The following is a 17874-nucleotide window of genomic DNA, read 5'->3' as shown; positions in this document are numbered from 1 at the left end:
GTTCAGGAAGTAGCCGTCACCTCACCATCCCGAAGAAGACAATGAAAACAAACTAAACGAAGAACTGAACCTTCCCGCTGGTGAGAGGCCGCGATCCGCCACACCTCCAAGGCCACCGAAGACGGAGCGGACTGACAGCGTCGCCGACAAGAAGGACCAAATCCTAGATAGGTTTCAGAGCCCCGTCCTGGCTGTTTTTCTCTTTCCCGTAAAGTCCGCACTAGATTGCTGGCTGTTTTTCTCTTTTCCGTAAAGTCCGCACTTATGTTGACAGGGACCTTTTGATGTCTCCCTCGCACAGTTGGCGCTTACAGTTAGTTGGACTTGTGCCCAAGTCTACCCACGTTTTTTTTTTTTTGAGAGAAAGACTACCCACGTTACCTTTCAAATTAGTAGTAGGAAAAATCTCTCAAGAGAGATTGCTGTTATAACATACATTTCCATTTTCCGTTCGTTGGCCTGCTTCAGTTGGAAGAGCTCGCACTCTTGGCACCTCGACCATCGATCCGTCGGACCGCGCGTGTTTCCCTCTGGTCGGCCATCATCCAAGCCCAGGTACGCGAACCGCAGGTTCCTGCACCCTCTAGTAAAACGCTGCTAGATTTGGGGGCATAGATGGATGATGATGCACTCATCTGGCCGCTGGCCAGTTCATACTCTTTTTCTTCAATGTATACTCACAACCACCGGTAGACTTGTCTGGTTTGGCTTGGGAGACTTGTATGATGTGTTTGTCTCATCATTGTGACAAAAAAAAACACTTACTCATCCAGTCCTGTGGTGCTCCAAGATTATCCTTAGTTAGAATAACGCCTCTGCTAAGGTATCAAAGGAAAATTCTAATTTTCTGAGAAACCTTCGTCTTTCAAACTTGTCTGCTATTGTTAACCAATACATTGGAATGTCCAAGCGCTAGGTACATGGAATCGACAGAAAATTTTACCATCCTCATGTAGATTCCATCAGAACTCGCCATTTCCTTACAATAGTTCAGCCATAGCCAACCACCCCTGTAGGGCATTGGCATTCCATGCCGTAGGACGAGGCGTAACCAAATCCCGCAGTTGAACAACACATTAGGAAGTACGAACCTTGCACCGGTGTGATTATGTCCTTTTTGTTACAAACAATATGGTACAAGACTAAAATTTGCTCTCGGAGAGTGGAATTTTCCACCACCTATCCTCCCAGAAGCAAATCTCAAAGCCACCCTAGTTAGAGAATTGTTAGTTTCCTAGTCATTGTCTTCATATGTTCTACGATTATGTAATATCACGTCCACTGGTAGCCTTCTTTTGTTAGTTTGCTAGCCTTTTTCTCCGTAGATTATACAATCATTTTGAATGGTTTGGGGTTTTGTGACTTTTCTTCTTTTTCTATAAATCGTCTTTATTTAAAATCAAAGCAACATGTAAATGACGATCAAATCATAGAGAATTCACGCATAGCCTATACATTTCAGGATGTACACACCCATCACAAAATGCAAATACTAAAGAAATGCAAAAAAATAAAATAGTCACACATGATTAATATAAGGCCTATGAATCTGATTCAAGTTCGTAAACACCTCTATAAACAAGTTTTAGTACTCTAATCAGTTAAAAAATAAATCACAAGTGGATCCATTGCATACACCGGCAGATAACTTGTAGTGAGATGAGTTCATATTACTATAATACATGTCATTTATATATAGCCATAACAACCAAATAAGAGCTGCCGCTCCCACCCAAATGAGGATCCAAATGAGGACCCTAAATGCGCAGTCGATATCCTACAACGAATTGCTAACAATATTAACAACACTGCAAGGAAGATACAACGAGGCAGATACAAGTTATAAGAACTGACCATATGAAATATGTTTGACTGTCTCACCATTATGAAGAAAAAAACTTCCTGCTCCTAATCAATCTGTAATTTGTGACATTATCCTTATTTAGGAGCACCCATTTGTGAATTATTGCAGAAAAACTCTTATTTTGGAGAACCTTAATTTTCCTAATTTTGTTTGACATTATTGACTGGCACATCGCAATGGGCAATAACCCAGTAGATGGGAAACCGAGATTTTTTTCATTCGCATTCAGATTCCATCCGAATTCATTGTATCTTTGTGATAGTTGGACCATATCCAGTTTACGTTGTCGAGCATTCCCTCACATTAGGCGGGGATGAACCCTGCACATATGTGATTGTGTTAGTTTTTCTACGGACAATATGGTACAAGGCTGAATATAGCTCTCGTCAGTGGCATTACCTTTCAACCTATCATCCCATAAGTGAATCTCAGAGACGTCTTTCACATGCAAGGATTCGAAGCAAAATAAATGTTCCTTCGCTGCCATCAGACTAACTTAAAATTGTGAATTCACTGGTTTCCCTTGGGAGATATCTTTTGAGCTAATACATTTGTTCCGTAGGAGGTTTTGCCAAACCACATCCTCAGTAAGAAGTCTGAAAAGTCATTTACAAACTAGATCTTTGTTTTTAAGATTTAGTTTGTAAGACGATGTGGATCGTTTGGACGACAAATAGCATCCAGCTCATCTAGTATATATTTCTTCTTTCCACTATCACTTTGTCAAAATAATCTGTACCAAGAATAATTCATCCATTGTATGACACATGTTCGGATTTCGAAAAAAAAAATGTTCGGATTTCGAAAAAAGTAGAACATGTAGATCACCATATTACTTACCACTAAGTTGACAAGAACCAGCCTTACACCAAGAAGATATGGGTTTTTGATGTTCTAACGGCACATACATTTCTCTAAACATTACTCCTCGACATGTTTTGAATGTGCATCTAAGAGCATCTCCAGCCGCGTCCCCCAAAGCGTCCCCCAAACCGCGCCGGATTGAGCGTTTGGGGGACGTGTTTTGTTCGTGCCGCCTTTGGGGGACGTCGCTCCCCAGCCGCGTCCCCCAAACGCCTCCCCCAAACATTTAAAATACTTTTTTTTGGCTTTTTTATTTCAATTTCCACAAACTAATACATAATTTGGAACGTGGTTTACACGAAAACATAATTGGGAACGTGGTTTTCCACAAACTAATACATAGTTTGAACCGTCGTGGACACAAATATAAAATTTTGCAAAGAAACTAAACCTAATTAGGCCGTGCATCGAAGGTTTACTGTGTTCGCTGCTAAGAAAGAACACTCGAGGGCACACCCAGTCACCTAAACTGGAAAATCCAGCGGGAGGATGGTGCCCTTGTTGGTTCTACCGATGAGGCGAACAGGCAGAAACCTCCGTGCACGTATTCGCTGCGAAGAAACAACACTCATTCAGTCGTCCTCCTCGTCGGTACTGTCTTCGTGGGAGTCCCTGTCGACGTGGTAGTCCCGGAGGCAGCGCCTCTCGTCGAAGACCTTGACGCTCATGTCCCTGTTGCCGAAGTAGGAGAACACGAGGATGAAGCCGGCTTCGAGGCTGTGGTGGCGCGCGAACTTCTCCCAGCCGATGTTGAGGTACATCTTGCCGCGCGCGTCGTAGATCGCCTTGACGATCCACCGGCAGTAGCCGCACGAATGCTCCCGCAGATGCATCGTGCGCGGGCGTACGCCGCCGACGTACTCGGCGAAGGAGTCCGGCAGCCTCTGGATACCGCGCGGGTCGCCCTTGAGGACGTGGACGAACTCGAACAGGACGTCCGGCTCCACGTCCATCTCCGACGATGAAGACGACGGCGTGGGAGGCGACGGCGAGCGTTCAGCTATGCCGCGGCCACGACCACGACCACGACCACGGCCGCGGCCGCGAGGTCGGCCTCCGCCTCTACCAGACATAGCGTCGAGTCTTGTTGAGAGATGGTGGCGGCTAGGGTTTGGGAGAGAGGCGCTAGGGTTTGTGTGTGAGAGGGACGATGAGAGGCGCCCCTTTTTATAGGCCGGAGGGAGGCGGAGGAGCGGTGGCGCTCATTAACGCCGGCACGCAGAGCTAGGCGCGACGGGACGCGTCGCTGCACCCTCTGCGGGAACTGCACCGTCGCTGCGCGCCAATAACTTCCGTCGCGAGGTAGGCGACGGTTAGGTTTAAATTAATTGTGCCGCTGACGGGTCGGCCCCGCCACTCCCCGCCTCGCTTTTCGTTGTGTCCGGCGTCCCCGGTGCGTCCCCTGTGGGACGGGGACGGGCTCGGGGCGCCGGACACCGAATGGGGGCGCGCCGGACAAAAAAGGGCTTTGGGGGACGCGGCTGGAACGCATTTTCTGTCCGGCGCGCCCCAAATCCCTTTGGGGGACGGTTTGGGGGACGCGACTGGAGATGCTCTAAGAGCGTCTTAATAATGTACTGAAATTCCCAATTTTCTAACAGATCTTGGTCACAACCAAATAATTCGGTGTATTATGTGGCAGCTTCCCTGGATTCTTATAAGCCATTTTTATGGAAATTAATAATAATACCTGACACTTCCTCAAAAGCTAAAAGCGGGTATTTCACTGATTCATGAAATATGACCGTTGGAGCGAGGTCCTGCGACGGGAAGGGCGACGCGGTGGGCGATTCTGCGGCCCCCTCCCTTGCCGAGCGCCGGCGAGGTCCCCGGGTGGGCTCTCCATCGCCGCCATCGGCGGTACAAGGTCGGTCGCGGTTCTGGGCCTTGGCTGGTGAAAGCTCCGACGAGGAAGAGGAAGATCTGGCGCAGGTGGAGGGGCCGGAGTCGCCCGCGCCCTCCAGATCTGGGCCAGCTCTGGCGTGCTTAGGTGATTTCCTCGACTCTGCATGGACCAGGGTGGGTTCTGCGAGGCAGCGGGGCGGTCGCCGCAGAGCTTGGGCACCGGGTGGCCGTGGCTCGCGGTTTCGGGCGGCGGCCGGACCGTCGTTGCCTCGACCTCCAGGGACGCGGCGCAGCGCCGAGGTGCCCTCGGATCCGCGGATCCAACCCCGTGCTGTGGAGAGCCCCAGTCCGCCACCAGTGACGGTCGGGCTGCGGCCGGCGGGCGTAGGTGAGGTGCGGGCGGCGCCGCTGGTTTCCCCAGTCAACGGCGAGGTGGGGACTGTGCCGTCGGTCGCCAGCGTGGCGGACCCGAGTTTGGTGGGTCCTGATGGCCCCAGGCCCAGTGTTTCTGTCGCGGAGGGTTTTGGTGGGCCGGTGGGCGCCTCCCCTCTGGTGGTGGGCCGTGGACGGACCAGGTGTGCGGCCTCCCAGAGGCCCAGCCCAGCGTCGCAGCCCAGTCCAAGTGAGGAGGCCGCACTATTTAAGTGGCGCTGGATCCCTGTGGGAACCCTAGATCTCACTCTCAGCCACGCCGCCACTCTCTCTGACGTCCGCTTCTAGCTCAGATCCACCAGATCCACCGGCCAAATCCCTCGCCGCCTCCCCCTCGCCTCCGCCGCAGGGCCGCCGCTGGTGGAGATGGAGCGTGGGCGTGGTGACTCTCGGCTGGGAAGCAACAAGAGGAGTTTTGACGAGTTCAACTCTGAGGAGGGGCGCGGCTACGAGCGCGAGGTACGTGAAAGGAGAAGCTTTGCAGAGGAAGAGCGCCGCCGCGACCGCGACCGTGAGTGGGTTCGTGACCGTGCCCGTGAGCCAGAGTGGCGAAGGGACGGTGGTAGGTGGCGTGAGGAGGAAGATCGGCCCGCAGCGGGGTCGTCGGGCGCGCGGGAGCAGTACAAGAAGAAGTGGGGCAACAATCGGCAGGTGGCTCCGCCGCCCAAGGCCAAGTCCGTGTCGCACTCGACGCCGCAGGCGCCTTCGGCTCCGACACCGCCGCCGGCCAATCTCTCTGATGCGGCTGAGGTGGTTCCGGCGGGCAAGAAGGCAAACATCAAGTGCTTCAACTGCAGTAGAGATGGCCACTACCAGTCAGGTTGCCACTTCCCAGCGCACTGTGGCGTCTGTGACCTGGATGGGCACACCACGGGCATGTGCCCCAAGAGCACCAAGAAGGCCTCCTTACAGTGGTATGGGTATGCGATTGATGGAGTTGGTTTTCACTGCTTGGAGGTGGATGACGCAGCGCTGCCGGTAGGAACTGGTGGGGGCACAGACCATGCGGCCTTGGTCATCGCGGTGGAGAACACCATGACTTGCGAGCTTCTGACACAAGATCTGAAGGCGCTGGTCGAAGACAACTGGGACTGGAGGGTCAGGCGCATCAGCGATACTGACTTCGCAGTGGTTTTCCCAACCAAGGCAAGCCTCAACCTCTGCAAGAACCTTTGCAAGAATGCTGGGGGCATCGCCCTCCCGGTCAGCAAGATCTCGGTGCTTTTTGCGGATGCTACTGCGACTCCTCAGGCCTCTCTGGCTCTCACCAAGATCTAGGTTCATCTTTCTGGAGTTCCCGAGGTGCTTAGATCTGTTGACCTGTTGCTGGAGGGTACCAAGATGCTGGGCCGGCCACGCGTGGTGGATGAGGACTCTCTCGCGGTTCTAGACGGCCCTGTCAGGATGCTCTTCCACTCCCACGCCCCGGACAAGATTCCTCCTTCGATCCTGGTGTTCGTCAACATGCAAGGCTTCAGGCTGGGGGTCTCGGTGGAATGTTCCAAGGCCAGCGCCAGCGACCCCAAGCCTCCGCCCCTAGGCCCAAGCAATGGAGAGGATGAGGAGGAAGATGAGGAGACGGAGGAGCAAAGCCGCTCGGCCCCCCACTGGAAGAGGAGCAACATGAAGAGCAAGGACAAGGGACCAATGCGTGAGGTTACAAGCTCCAAAGCTGCTAATGCGGATGCAGGCAAGGATGGATCTGCTCCCAAGAGTCCACCCATGAAGGAACAAAGAACGACCACAGGCCCTCTCTTTCGGGCCATTGTTTACCTCCAAGCCCCCTGGCTCCAAATCTTCTGTTGGCAGCAGCAGCGTTCCTCTCCCCTCGCTCAAGGACCACTTCGCCACGAAACCTGCTTCAGCCCCGCCCAAGTCCAACCTAAAGCCAATCCCGTTCAACCAATATGGTTCAAATTTGACTGAAGCAGGACTGTTCGCCACTGGCAAGACACACCTCTCCCCAGTTCTGCAAGACGAAGAGCCTCCATCAGCGAACCTTGCTCAGACCTCCAGTGAGTCGCAGTCTGAAGCGCCCACCTCTCCTAGTATCCTTAAGCGCCAGAGGCTGTCGGAGGAGGACAGACGGGAGGTGGGGTGGGAGAGTCCAGAGGATTGGGAGAACGATCAAGAGACCCTCGCGGAGAAGATTGCCAAGCTCAAGCGCAAGCAGGATGGCGAGGTGGACAACCCTCCGTCACGGATCAAGAAGAAGCCGGGCATCAAACCCAAGCGCGCTGTGGTGGCTTCTTCGCCAGTCACCGCGACCCGCCGCAGCACCAGGGGCAAGGGCGCCAATCCGGAGCATGTGCTGCTCTCGGCCTCTAAGCGTGCGGCCGAGAAAGATCAAGGTACGCCCTGTGCTCCTTTGCATCTTGAGCCCTTCTTGGTTCTTCCCTCGGTCTCAGATTCACATCTTTGGGGAGTTGCACGGGATGCGGGTTTGGGTTTGGATGCTTCGGGTGGTGCGCTTTCCCCTCTTTTATCTCTGATTCGTGCTAAGGAGCTTGCCCAAGCTCGTCTATCTGAGGCGGAGGCGAAGGCCAAGTCGAAGGAGGAAGTTGCTCAAAATCTAAGGCAAGCGGAAAACGAGACCAATCCAGCAAGTGTTGCTCAGGATTCGACCATGGACAGCGCCTCAAACCAGACAGAGATGGATCCAGAGCGGATCATCCTGGCTGATCTAGCCAACTCGTCGAGGACCTCGAGAAGGAAGAAAGGGGAGGCCTCCGCTGGCCCCCGTCTGAATCTAAGGAATACTCCGGCTCACCAAGTACGGGCCTCTGCGGCGGTATCCAAATGAAGGCCCTTGGCTGGAACTTTCGGGGTTTTGGCCGGAGTGGCCGAAAAACCCAGCTTAAAGATTACATTAAGAAAGAAAGGATCGACATCATCTTCTTGCAGGAAATGATGCGCCAGGACTTTACAGATCAGGAATTGAGGAATTTGGTCGAGGGGGAACAATTTGTATGGCATTGGACTCCTGCTTCTGGTCGTTCAGGGGGCATGCTGATGGGGATCAGAGACATCTTGTTTGAGGTTGGTGCGTTGGCTCAGGGTGAGTTCTTTCTTAGCGCCAAGTTGTATCACAGACCCACCAAGTTCTAGTGTGAATTCATTGGGGTTTATGGGCCGGCGGACCATGCTCGCTCGGCTTCTTTCCTCCAAGAGTTGGAAGGAAGAGTGGACAATAGTGAGTTCCCGATCATGTTGATGGGAGATTTCAACCTGATCCGCTGAGCACAAGACAAAAATAACAACAATATCAACTGGGCGTTGGTGAATCTTTTCAATGAGGCTATTGCCAGATGGGCGCTGCTGGAAGTTGTTAGAACTGGGGCGACGTACACCTGGACCAACAAACAAGCAAACCCGGTCAGGAGTGTCCTGGACCGGGCCTTTGTCTCTCCAGAATGGGAACTGCGTTTCCCCCTAGCTCGTTTGACTGCGGAGACAAGGATAGGTTCAGACCATACGCCGCTGATCCTGGATTCAGGAGAGAATGCTCCTCGCAGGATGGCCAGGTTCTCTTTTGAGAACAGCTGGCTTGCTGTTCCTGGCTTTGTGGAGCAGCTGAAGAAGTGGTGGGCGGAGTTGCTCATCTCTAATGTCAATCCTAGGGATCCTATCGATTTGTGTCACGGCCAGGCCAGTGGGCTACGGCAGTACCTGAAGGGCTGGAGTGCAAACCTGGGAAAGGAACGCAGGGTAATCAAGGCGCAGATTCTGGCCCAAATTCAGGATCTGGATAAGATCGCAGATGAACAGGGCTTGGATGCAGAGGGCTGGGGTATGAGATATCACTTGGAGGATCAGCTGATTCAGATTTTTAGTGAGGAAGAGATATACTGGAGGCAAAGGGGGAGAGTGAGATGGACTCTACAAGGAGATGCAAATACCAAGTACTTCCATGCTGTGGCCAATGGCAGAAGGCGCCGCTGCCACATATCGAGTCTGAAGACTGACGATGGTGAAATAACTGACCAACAGGCGATTACGAAACATGTTTACGATTTTTATCGAGCTCTGATGGGGACAGAGGAACCAAAGCTTCTCAGTTTACAACAAGATTTTTGGGCCACGGGCACCAGGGTTACGGACCAGGAGAACGAGTTGCTGCTGCGTGCCTTCTCCATGGAGGAACTCGAGGAGGTGCTCAAGGACACCAAGACAGATACTGCGCCGGGTCCCGATGGTTTTTCTGTGAGCTTCTTCAAACACTTCTGGCCCGGACTCAGAGGGTTGGTCCTCCAGATTGTGAATGGCTTTGCCCTGGGAACGGTCGATGTGGCCAGGCTGAACTTCGGAGTGCTGTCACTCATCCCAAAGGTTGTGGGAGCAGACTCCATTAAGCAATATCGCCCAATTGCGTTGATCAATGTGATCTTTAAGCTTGTGGCAAAGGCGTATGCCACCAGACTATCTCCTGTGGCACATAGGATTGTCTCACACACTCAGACGACTTTCATCAAGGGTAGGTTCATCCATGATGGAGCCCTTGCCTTACATGAGATTCTCCACGAGATTTCAAGCAAAAACTTGCAGGCTATAGTGCTGAAACTTGACTTTGAGAAGGCCTATGACAGAGTGAACTGGGATTTCCTGAAGGAAGTGCTCCTCAGGAAAGGTTTCAGCGGAGCCTATATGCATAGAATCCTGTAGTTGGTCAGCGGTGGCCAAACTGCCATCTCGATTAATGGTGAAATGGGTCCCTATTTTCGCAATAAGCGTGGGGTTAGACAAGGTGATCCGATTTCCCCGCTGCTCTTTGACCTGGTTGCTGATGCCCTCGATGAGATGCTCTCTAGGGCCAGGGCCGCGGGCCACATTGCAGGGGTGGTCCCTCACCTGATTGAGGGGGGAGTGTCCCACCTCCAATATGCGGACGATACTGTTATCCTCATTCAAAACACTCAGTTGGGCATCACAAATTTGAAATTCCTACTCATTTACTTTGAGTTGTTATCTGGCATGAAGCTTAACTTCCATAAGTGTGAGGTTCTGGTGCTGGGAGCTACTGGTGCCAGAGTGGCCAACTTGTTGAATTGTAGGGAGGGCACCCAGCCATTCAACTACCTGGGTTTTCCGATGTGTGGGCGCAGAATTACTATAGCTGAGATGGAGCCATTGGTGAATGCGGTGGCCCTTAGGATGGAGCCATGGCAGGGCAGATTCTTGTCGTCTGCGGCTCGCCTTGTTCTGATCAATGCTTGCCTGTCCAACCTTCCGATCCATTCTATGGGCCTCTTCCTCCTCTCGGATGGTACTCATGAAGGTTTTGACAGACACAGATCCAGGTTCTTCTGGGAGGGGCAAGGTAATAAGAGAAAATATCATATGGTGGCCTGGGAGGACATCTGTAAACCCAAGGCCCAGGGTGGGCTTGGCGTTATGAATACGAAGCTCATGAACCTTGCCCTTATGACTAAATGGATTTGGAGAATGTTAACAGAGGATGACAGCAAACTGCTCTGGCTTCAACTGCTCAAGGCAAAATATCCTGTGGACCGGTTCTTCTCAACCTCTCCGGTGGGAGGATCGCCCTTTTGGCATAGTCTACATAAGCTTAAGGCTGTCTTCAAACAGGGTGCGAGATTCTTCCCTGGTAACAATTCAGATATCCTTTTTTGGACGGACCACTGGACGGGAGATGAGGCCCTCAGTGTGAGGTATCCTAGGCTATTCCAGATCTGTGCTGACCCGGAGATCACAGTCGAGCGTGCTTATGAGGGTGATGGGTGGCGCATTTTCTTTAGACGCTCCTTCGGGCAAGAGGAATCCAACCTTTGGTTGCAATTGGTCCAGGAATTAGAAGAGGTGGTTCCGGTGGAAGGGAGAGACAAAGTGCTCTGGAAACTGGAAGCTTCTGGTCGTTTTTCGGTTAAATCCCTCTACAACACCTTGATTAAGGGTCCTGCCTCCCTTTTAGGCCCAGCTATTTGGAGGACTTCAATTCCCACGAAAATCAAAATCTTCTTGTGGCAGTTGTCTAGAGGCCGCCTACCCTCCAATGACCAAATTCTCAAACGAAGGGGTCCATCTGATGGGTTGTGTGCTCTTTGTGGACTTCCTGAAAGCGTGGATCATATCTTCTTTCGCTGTGATTTGGCTCTCTTTGTCTGTGCGGGGATTAGGGACATGCTCGGTGTGACATGGAATCCCTCTTGTTTTTCATCTTGGGAAAGGTGTATCCAAAGTTTGAATGACAAATTGCAACGAAGCCTTCGTGTTCTTTTTGCGGCTATTTGCTGGGCTCTTTGGAAAATTCGAAACAAATTTACCATTGCAGCAAAATTCCCTAGCCAACCCGCAAATTGTTTCTTCCTAATCAGGCTTAACTTGCAGCTCTGGCGACCCCTCCAAAGGAGCAAGGAAGAACCGCTGCTGACCCAGTTGGAGGCGATGCTTAAAACCCTCTTCGACAAGACCTGCGACCCTCCTCGACGGCCCTCTTAAGTCGCTAGCTTCTTCCATCTGCTTGCTTAGTCTCTGGGTTGTAATATGACTTTGTCCTGGTCAGTGTGACCTTTAACTTTCTTTGTATGCGTGTGGGGTACGCTTGAAACTATTGTATCCGTTTGCGCCTCAGGGCTTTATTAATTTAAAGTCGGGCACTATGTGCCTTCGGTCTAAAAAAAAAAAGCTAAAAGCGCCAGTTGGAGTTTCTTGGCCTTTCAAAATCTTTATCTATAAAGATATGTGTGCCATCAACGTATGTAGGATAGAGAGACCACAATCCACCAGGTGTGGCACCAGTCACGCAATTTGATTGTTGTTTTATGTGCTCAATCCCAATGGCAAACAATCATCACAATGTTAAGTAAGATGTGTTATAGTGGTTCTCCATGATTTCATCTTTTTTCTGGTTTGGAAGTAATGACCAACATCATCATTGATTTTATTTCTTCCCACGTTGTGTCCACACATGAAACTATGACCCATGTGCGCCATTTTTGGAGAAAACCTTATCAGAGTCTGCGAAAGGAAAGAATAATTGACTTTTTCATATGCCTTCTCAAAGTCAATTTTAGATATCACACCCTTCATTTAATTTGCATGTAGTCTATGTACAGTCTCATGCAGGATTATAACCCTGTCTAGGTTGTTCTTGCCTTGAAAAAAGGTCGTTTGAGTCGTGCAAACCCCTGGTTTGCCACCGAGTTAAACCTAATTGCAGCAAGGTTTGTGATTGAAGCATGTATTGTTTAATCCATTTAGTCTTGATATACTTAGGAAACAAAAAATCCACCAAAATTTTAACTTGAACAAGTCCAAGTGTCTAGAATGAAAAATTCTAAACAACCCAAGGTTGGTGCAATATCACATTAACGAATTTTTTCACACATAAATGTCCCCACGTAATGAGCACTTTTACTTCCATGCCAATTGCATTATGCAAGGTTATCTTTGGTAAGAATTTCCCCACGGCAAAAATACCACGCAAAAACCTTGGTTTTAAGCGAGATCTTCATTTTCGAAATTTTGTTATTGCTATCAACTGGCACCTGAGTTTAGATTAAAGCTTTCTAGATAGAATCTTCTGACAATTTATCACTCTTAGGAAGATTCTAACGAAATTCATCGCCCCCTGCATCTAATGGACAAAAGCTAGACGATGGAGCAAAACATGTCAAGATGCTTGCTTAGGGACAATGACATCTCTTTTGCATGACATATTTGGTGGAGAAGTTTCTAACACCTTAGCGAGCATGTCGCTTTTGTGTCGCACAATGTTATACAAGGATGAATATTGTTCTGGCAGCATGGCATTACCTAGCCATTTATCTTCCCAGAATCTAATTTTCGATCCATCTCTATTAGAGAAAGAACCATATGGGAAGAAGAATTTCTTCATCTCCATTAGTCCATCCCACAAGTGTGAGTCATCCGGTTTTCAATAAACATGAGACAAAGCACTAGAGCCAACGTACTTTCTACTAAGAAGGGTTTGCCATGCCCAATCTTCAGAAAGAAGCTTGAAAATCCATTTACAAAGGAGAGGGACATGTTCTTAACCTCAGGGTCATGAATCCCAAGCCCACCTTGATCTTTAGAGCGGCAAAACGCACTCCACTTAGCCAATCGATATTACCTTTTCTCGCTATCTTCTTGCCAAAAGAATCTTGATCGGAAGTAGTCCAACCGTTTTAAGTCACCTTTCGAAAGTTGGAAGAATGATATCATGTACGGTACTATGTTGCTTAGTACTGAGTTAATGAGAACCAATCTTCCTTCCAAGGATAATAATTTGCCTTTTCAGCTAGTTAATCTAATTTTTCATCACTCCTCCACCAATTTCCATTCAATATCTGTAATCGCCGATAATGAATCGAAATACCTAAATACCGAATAGGGAAATGGCCTTGTTCGTAGCTAAATAAATTAGCATATTGATTTGCGTTGTCTTGAGCCTCACCCAAACAAAACAACTCACTCTTATAAAAAATTGTCTTTAAACCCAATAGCTACTTGAACGCTGATAGAATTAGCTTCAGGTTCTTCCCTTTTCGCCTTATATATCAAAATCGAGCTAGCAAATATGGCTCCATGTGTTTCTGCTATATAAAAAAATCATGCAAGGGATCAAGATTTAGTGTAATCTATAATTTCTTTTGTTTCAGCAAATGCGGCCCATGTGCGGGGCCTCAAATCTTTGCATGAAATGGACATATATCGATCCAATAAATGGAAGTTATTCTTGAACAATTCTAATTTGTAATTAGAGTGGCCAGAGTTTTAGATAGCATTTCATCGTGCAAAACCCTTCACCTTTGTTCGTCATTTTCAGAACTTCTGTTTTTAAGATGATTTTCAGAACTTCTGGTATTACATATAAACGAAAAACACACAGGATTCTTACTTATACAACTTGTAGGCAGTTAACAAGTTGTAAAGAGAGTTGTAAAATGTTTGTTCTATGTGTTTTCTCTGTTCTTACAGTATATGTTTTCTCTTTCTCTTTAGCACAGAAGACACTTACTTTGACGACATCAGTTTCAGTGAATTGGCAGCAGTGCTACTGCTCGGTGTCATTGCAGTCATGATGCACCTAGCATCAATATCATCAGCGCAGCCTCACCCCGGATGCAGAACACATTGTGGTAAAATCGAGATCCCCTACCCATTTGGCATTGGTGTCGGTTGTGCTAGGGAACAAGGATTCGAGATCAGTTGCAGCAGGACAGCCGATGGACTCGAGAGGCCATTCATCGGTGAACAGGAGGTTATGAATATCTGGGTATCCCGTGGCCAGTCCCGAGCTTTAATGCACTTTCCATCATATTGCTACAATTCTAGCACAAGACAAATGGATTCATACATATGGGAATTTAACTCAGTTTGGCCGTACCGGTTTTCGGATGTGGACAACAAGTTCACAAGCATTGGTTGCAACACACTTGCATACATTTACAACACCAACGGCAGGTCAAGGGATGTGACAGGGTGTCCATCCGTGTGTGCAAGCCCAGAAGACCTGACAAATGGCTCGTGCCTTGGTGTAGGCTGCTGCCGAAGTGCCGTTCCCAAGGGCCTAACACGCTACTTCGTCTATTTCTATAATGTAGATTATGTCAGTGTTTCAAATACTTGGCCCTTTAACAAATGCAGCTACGCCGGCTTGGTGGAGACAGAGTCGTTTCTCTTCAGATCCGAGTATGTAACAACTACGAGGTTCAACGATACCTACAAGGGGCGGCAGCCTTTGGTGCTTGACTGGGTGATTGGGAATGTCACGTGTGAGGCAGCATACAGAAACATGTCTTCCTATGCGTGCCTGAGTGAAAACACCGTGTGCGTAGATTCATCCAACGGCCCAGGGTATCTGTGCAACTGTTCCAGCGGATACCAAGGGAATCCTTACATCTATGGTGGATGCACAGGCAAGTTCCTTCCCTTGCTCTGCATACATCTTTAGCAATTTTTGTACAATAATCTAAATGAAGGATTTCTGCTATGGACAAAAGTGTATAATAGTATACTGACAGCAGTTAATACCTGTATGCCTAACTTTTCCATTTTAACTCAAAACCATTCCAGTAGAATTGAAATTCAGTTCTTAGAAAAAGAAGAAATTCAGCTCCAGAATCAAATACTCCAATCTCCGTATCTGCTTATTATATTACCTACGAAAGACTCATTTACGATCAGGCGTTTTGTTCGGTTTTCACTGCAGATGTCAATGAATGTGAGCACAGTCCAAGTCCGTGCCCTGAGTCTGCAACTTGCCACAACAGAGTAGGAGAGTACCAGTGTTCATGCCCTTTTGGCAGCAAGTTTGCAAAGGAAACAAACTCTTGCACCAACCAGTTTAAAGGTAAACCACCAGAAGTTAGCACCTTGCTTTTTTATCTTGCAATTAGAGTGATCCAATGGAACCACTTCAGGTTATGAACAATTATATTTTCTATGTAATGTGGTCAGTATTTTGTGTTGTGGAGAGGGCAGCAGAGTTGAACATCGATTTTTTTTCCTTTAACGTAAACTAGACTATTTCGGCACCACACAAACAAGGGGAAAAAAGGTTACATAAAGAAGGAATAACCAATATGTGTCTAAATATTCTATATGCAAACTTTTGCAGGAGTCATTGTTGGACTAAGCTGTGGTATCGGAGTTCTATTTATTGTGTCAATTTCAATTTTGTTGGTTCGGAGTTGGAAGATAGGCGTTAAGAATAGAGTTCGAAAAGCGAACTTCCGGAGAAACAAAGGCCTTGTCTTAGAACAATTGATCTCATCTGATGAAAGTGCCACACATAGCACTAAAATATTTTCTTTGAAAGATTTAGAGAAGGCTACAGACAATTTTGACTCCACTCGCATTCTAGGCCTTGGAGGGCATGGTACCGTTTACAAGGGGATTTTATCAGATCAGCGCGTGGTGGCCATAAAGAAGTCCAAAATGACTGATCAAAGAGAGATTGATGAATTTGTCAACGAACTTGCAATCTTGTCACACATCAATCATCGAAATGTGGTAAAACTTTTTGGATGTTGCCTTGAGTCGGAGGTTCCTTTGCTTGTATATGAGTTCATCTCGAATGGCACGCTGTCTGAACTTCTTCATGGTGACCATGTGAGTGGTAGATGCTTGTTATCCTGGGAAGATCGTATCCGAATTGCTAGTGAGGCTGCAAGTGCTCTTGCTTATCTTCATTCTGCTGCTTCAATACCAGTCTTCCATTGAGATGTGAAAAGTACCAATATACTCTTGACAGATAACTTCACTGCAAAGGTTGCAAACTTTGGTGCTTCGAGATCCATCTCCATCGACGAAACTCGAGTGGTCACGACAGTCCAAGGCACTCTTGGATACCTGGATCCTGAGTATTACCACACAGGGCAGCTAACTGAGAAGAGTGATGTTTACAGTTTTGGTGTGATCATAGTCGAGCTCCTAACAAAGAAAAAAGCCAATCTTTCTAAACTCCTGGGATGAGAAGAAAAACACATGCGGCTGCTTCCTTCAGAGCCTACAAGATAACACTACAATGGAGATTGTCGATGTTCAGGTTCTGGAGGAACGTAACGAGAGACAGATCATGGAGATAGCTTCCCTTGCAAGTGCATGTTTGAGGCTCAGAGGAGAAGACAGGCCTACCATGAAAGAAGTGGAGGTAAGGCTGCAGCTCCTCAGAGGCAAGATGATACTGAAGAAGAACCACGAGTTAGAGGGGGACAATGAAGCCATGCCATTGTTATCTTCAAACTATCCCAATTATCTCCGCACTAGCCCCGGTACACAGCGCGATGAATTCTCGGCTGCTACTTCTTCAACTCAGGGTGTCACCCGCAGCTACACCATGGAGCAAGAGCTTGTTTCTTGGACCGACCTACCTCGTTAAAATGTGTATCTTTGTTGTCGTAGTAGCAATATTGAACTTTTGCATTGTTCTATGAGCCAAAATACATTGATCTTTTCTGTAACACGCATCGTCTTAGTATATTTATTTGCCCGAGCCAGGAGAAATAAAAAGTAAGAAATTATATATTTGTCCAAGTGCTCTCCACTCACGAATACTAAGGAAACTTCTCCGGTATCGTGGTTCTCACTTTCGATTATATTTTGTTGGAATTCCTTAAATTTCAGCCATTTTGGTAGGTACCGTAAGTATTTGCCTTTTGATCAACATATTTCAGATTTTGAAGTGGTACACACATATTCAACTTTTTTGTCAAAATTCATAACTACTCCCTCCGGTCTTTTTTAATTGACCCGTCCATAAATAGATGCTAAAAATTTGTCTAAATTCGAATGTATCTATACACTAAATCGTGGCTAGATACATTTAAATTTAGATAAGCTTTTGGCATCTATTTATGGACAGAGGTAGTACAACTTTGTACTAAGTTTGAGTCAATTAAAAAGGACCGGAGAAAGTACTAGGGATGTTTCGGTCTTTGGTTGAAAAGAAAACTGAAATAACTGTTGTCACTGAAATCCAATGATACCAAAATATTTATGAAACCGAAACTGAAAATCCCTCGGCAGGAACGGCTTCATTGTTGTCTACTTGTCTCTCGATCTTCTCTTCTGTGCGTAGCTCGGACGATCTACAACTTGCACAAAGGCGATCCAGACAATAGGCTCAGTTGTCACCAAGAACCGGTGCCCTCTCTGGGCCGTCTGCATCAGCTCCCTGCTGCGCCCTCTCAGGTCACGATAGATGTTCTGGACTTCCTGTCCAAGGATATGATGATACGTCCACATGCAAACCATCCTCTGGAGATACACCATGGTGACCACAGTTTTGATGGAGATGGATCATTGGTGGAATGTCTTTTGAAGATGATGATCTGATCGACAACAGGAGACGATTCACTTTGTTCTTTGATTCCAACCCAAATGCTTCCTACTAGAGAATTTGA

General features: G+C 48.0%; 1 pseudogene; it reads left to right on the top strand.

Moving 5' to 3' along the window:
* Window positions 1–395: 395 nt before the first annotated feature.
* Window positions 396–17062, top strand: LOC127304301 (wall-associated receptor kinase 2-like; annotated as a pseudogene).
* The last annotated feature ends 812 nt before the right edge of the window (window positions 17063–17874 follow it).

The sequence above is a fragment of the Lolium perenne genome, chromosome 5 (genome assembly GCF_019359855.2).
Source record: "Lolium perenne isolate Kyuss_39 chromosome 5, Kyuss_2.0, whole genome shotgun sequence".
NCBI lineage: Eukaryota > Viridiplantae > Streptophyta > Magnoliopsida > Poales > Poaceae > Lolium > Lolium perenne.
This window is presented reverse-complemented; position numbering and strand designations above follow the sequence as displayed.